The 4,469-nt window shown below is 53.5% G+C and overlaps 1 long non-coding RNA gene across 1 annotated transcript; it reads left to right on the forward strand.

Annotated features, from left to right (window-relative positions):
- Positions 1 to 1,618: 1,618 nt before the first annotated feature.
- On the forward strand, positions 1,619 to 3,803 carry LOC117802236. The gene is made up of 3 exons (XR_004625304.1): positions 1,619 to 1,697; positions 2,635 to 2,736; positions 3,601 to 3,803. It is a non-coding gene; the product is annotated as an uncharacterized LOC117802236 (long non-coding RNA).
- Positions 3,804 to 4,469: the final 666 nt, after the last annotated feature.

Genomic DNA, 4,469 nt, shown 5'->3' on the forward strand with positions numbered 1-4,469 from the left:
ACATTTGGGTTATTTCTAATCTTATTGCAATTCCAAAAGCAATGCTGCAATAACTAGCCTTGTCTATGTGTTGCTCCCCACGTGCCTGGGTATCATCCGTAGGACACCTTCCTGGAAGCAGACTGCTGGGTTGAGGACTATGTGTGTTTGTGGCTTCCGTAGATAATGCCGAATAGCCTACAATAGAGATCGATCTAATTTATAACTCCACCAGGAACACGTGAGCACAGAGGCAGGATTTGAATTCGGGTCCATCTGGTTCCAAAGGGTTTGCTCTGTATCATGGTACCCACAACCATCACTAGAAAGTTTTTCCTGATAATCTGGGCCCCCTCCAAGTCTTGGCTTCTGCTTACTTCTGGAATGCCTGTTTCCTCCTCTAGGAGAGCTCAGCCCCACCAAATACCCCCACGCCCGAAGGTAAATTCTGCTTCCCCTGAAATCCTGTCCACCCTAACTGGTTTCCAAGCATCTGACTGCCGGCCCCCCCCGCCCCCGTGTTTCCTGGGGGTGACTGTTTCTCCCCCAATGCCTCACGAGGACAGAGATAGTGCCACACTTGTCCAGGCATGGTCTCTGCCATGTGGGATCGAGTCCATAAATGTTTGCTGAATGAATGTGCCCAATTTTCATGCCAGATATACAGAAATCGCCCCCAACCCCTTCTACTCCTTCCCCCTCACTATTTAACTAATACCAAATCCTGTTGGTTCTACCTCCTGAATATTTCTTGAATCCTTCCACTTGTGGTCTCACCCCAGAGGCCACCTCCTGGTCCAGGCCACCGTGACTTCTCACTTGGATTTTACTACAAAAGCCTCTTACCTGGCCTCCCTGCCTCCATACGCAAGCCTCCAAGCCGCCCTCCATCTCTCTTGCTTTTATGGACAAAATGTTATTATACAAAATCCACTCTCGCTTTCCTCCTTTAATAACAGAACCCCTGCCTGTGAGCCGGGGATCTCTGCCAGCCTGCCTGGTCGCTAGGTGGGCCACGGGACTGCGCTCTGGCTTCCTGGGCATAAGCGCTGGTGATCGGCCCAGCTTCCATCTGCCCTCGGAGAAGAAGAGCATGTCTTCCGCTTCCATCTACGCTCCCCACAACTGGGACATGGCCAACACTCAGTTTAGAGCTCAGGATGGAGGCTGGGCATTGAGGATGGCAGAGCCACAAACCAGAAGGACCCTCAGGAGGCCTCTGGGCAGAGAGCAGGGTACCCGGTGGGGACAGTCCGGGCAGAAGCCCTGGCTGAGCACGCCAATGGCACTGCCCACCTGCGTCAGTCCCTGAGCTCCAGCCAGCCAGTCATTCTTAAGGGCACTGGGAACACAGCAGGAAGAAAGACCAAATTTTACATTAATTTTACATTTTTTGGGAGCGGACTTGGAGCTCAGCCATTGAAATGTCATTCTCTTGGGTTCCTGCTACGCACAGACGTACACACATACACACGTGTGCTCACGCCTGGCAGCTCTCTGCGAGGAAAGAATGCAGCCTTTTCCCTTCTGTCCATCAGCACCATGATTTCAGACAGCCTGCATTCCTGCTCCCTGAGGTCAGCAGCCTCTCACACTGGGCTGTCACAGGGAACCCGCACTTCCTCAATGATCCATTCTACTGGGCCGGCTCTCTACTCTCTGGGCCGAAGGAAAAGCGGGCAGATGGTCCCCAGAAAGGAGATGAGCGCACACGTGCGGTACGTCCATACATCATCCCCTTTATCTATAACTGTGAGTGTCCGTTAAGGGCTAGCAGAGGCCCCTGCTCTTGGGGGAGGAGCCCCTCCCCCAGTGACATCATGTCATTCAGAGCTCAGATCTGTGTATAAGCAACCCATCCATGTTTCCCAGGCTGTGTTCCCCACCTACCAAGGCCACCTGTAGGATCCCTTGCCAAGTTCTCTTAGGTTTTAAGGCTCCCAAAGCATAGCTCATGATCTCACAGGAATCTCACAGTGAATAAACATGAGTTTTCCAACCTTTTAAAAAAATGTTCTTCCTCCATGGCCCCTCTTGGTCAGAACCAATAAGTCTCCCTTTCCAGTGACAACCCAAGGACCCCCATTGTGCCTAGATGACCCTTCCCTCTGAGAGCCAAGCTTTGTCCTGGGCCATGTCCCTCAGCCTGACTCATGTCCAGGAGCCTTGTCTGTACTTGGATGCCCATGCCAGCAGCTCCTGCCACCACCCCTCCCCCGCCCCCAGCTCTCCACTCCAGAGTGTCTACACCACAACGAGGCACCAGCTGACTCTGGTGGCCCCCACTACAGTGAACATAGCCTTCCCCATCGAGTCCCTGAGAGACAGCCGGGATTCAAACCAGCCCTCTTCCCGCTCTGCTCACCAGCCACCATCAATTACTCACTCCTTAGACATCTGTGGGGCGGACAGAGGGAGGGTTTTTTAGGACTGAGGAAATGGTGAGGGTCTTCGAGTTTGGGTGACAGCAAGCAGTGAAATAGGACTGGAACTGAAGATTCAGGCAAGAAGGGGATCTGGGGCAGGGTGCGGGGCAGATGTGCAGGAAGAAGCCCTTTTAGTAGGACTTGCAGGGAGAGGAAGGTGAGAGCTTAGGGCTTTAGAGCCACCACTTGAAAGCAAGAGCCTCTATGTTGGCCTCTATTTTCTCTCAAGCTGGGGGTACAGGGGCCAAGGCTGAAACTGACAGGACTTCAATCAGTTGCCTCTTCAGGCAACTCTTCCAGGCAGCCCTCCAGCCAGAGACCAGGAATGGAGGTAAGCTACGGCCCCCCAGTGGAGTAGGACAGGGAGGGTGGGGCACCGTGCAGCAGGAGAGGAACAGGCTGGACTGTGGTCGCCCAAGAGGGAAGGTGCCCCACCGCAGGCAATCTGGGAGGGTGGCCTGGAGGAAGCACAGCATAGTGGGCAGTCAGTAGGGATTGTCTTAATTGCTTTAAATGTCCCAGGAGACATCTGCGGGTGAATCCTCTGAATCCCTGGATGGAGCTGATGGAGGGACATGCTGCAGCTGCCACCACTTTGCATGCCTGAGCTCAGGAGAGGCGGCTTGTCCTCCCAACAACTGGGAGATGTCTGCTCCTGGGCCCAGGGAGGGCGCAACAGGTTGTGCCAGGCTGCAGGGGGAGAGGGGTGACGACGGCCTGAAATGTCAGCCCCAAGCCAGAGACTCTGGGACTGCTGCCCAAGCACAGGCCAAGTTGGGCTGCTGGCCGTTCCTGCACGTCACCTTTGCCTGTCATGTTTGCAGCCGGATCCCTAGTGCCCAGAGCGGCCCCCAGCACAGAGAAGGTGCTTGGCAAATGTTTGTTCATATATGTGGATAAATGAATTTAATTCTCACCATATCTTCATGTGATACAATTACCTGCACTTTGCAGAGGAGGAAACTAGGATCAAAGGCATTCAGACCCAGCCTTTGTGGGAGGGAGAATTCTAAGAATGATCCCCACTGACCCTTGACCTTGTCAGACCCCTCCCCTCTGAGCGTGGGTGGTATTTATGAACATGAGCTATCGCTCCTGTGATTATGGCACTCGGGAGAAAGAGAGATTATCTGGGCGGGCTTAATCTAATCACACGAGCCTTTTAAAAGCAAGTTTTCTTCTTTTCTTCCCGTAGTGGCAGAAGGGGACATCAGTGGGACGCCTGGGTGGCTCGGTCATGAAGCATTTGCCTTAGGCTCAGGTCATGATCTCAGGGTCTTGGGATTGAGCCCCACATCGGGCTCCCTGCTCCACGGGGAGCCTGCTTCTCCCCCAGCTCGTGCTCTCAAATAAATAAAAAAAATATTTTTTAAAAAAAGAAGAGGGCATCAGAGAGCTCCGAAGCACCAGAAGGATCTGACACACGGTTGCTGGCTTTGGAAGTGGAGGGGCCACAAGCAAGGACCAGAAAGTGGCTTCTAGAGCTGAGAGCGACCCCCAGCTGACAGCCAGCAAGGAAACAGGCAAGCAGTCCTACAATCACAAGGAACAGAATTCTGCCAACAACCTGAGTGAGTCTAGAAGCACATCTTCCCTGGAGCCTGCAGAGAAGAGCCCAGCCCAGACACACCTTGATTTTGGCCTTGTAGGACTCTCAGCAAGGACCCCAACCATTCCCACCTGACTTCTAAGCTACAGAACTGTGAGCTGATCAACGCATGTTGCTTTAAGCTGCTAAATGTGTGCTCATTTGCTGCACAGCAATAGAAAACTAACACTGCCCTTGTGCACAACACACACACAGCCCACAACTGCCACATCACACATGGAGCATATGAGGGTCACATTCCACGCACCCTGCCAACCCCCCAGCCTATTGTGGGCAGATCCTACCCACAAGGTACACCAAGTGCCCTCAACACTCACTGTGGAGACCTGTTCCTGGAAGCCTGCTGGAGACTGGGGGCATTTCCTCCTTCTGGCCCCACTGCCAGATGGGGCAGCGATGACTACCTGCAGACCCAACACTCTCGCTCCCTTCTTCCGTGTGCACCTGTCACTGGG

The sequence above is a fragment of the Ailuropoda melanoleuca genome, chromosome 5, assembly GCF_002007445.2.
Source record: "Ailuropoda melanoleuca isolate Jingjing chromosome 5, ASM200744v2, whole genome shotgun sequence".
Classification (NCBI taxonomy): domain Eukaryota; kingdom Metazoa; phylum Chordata; class Mammalia; order Carnivora; family Ursidae; genus Ailuropoda; species Ailuropoda melanoleuca.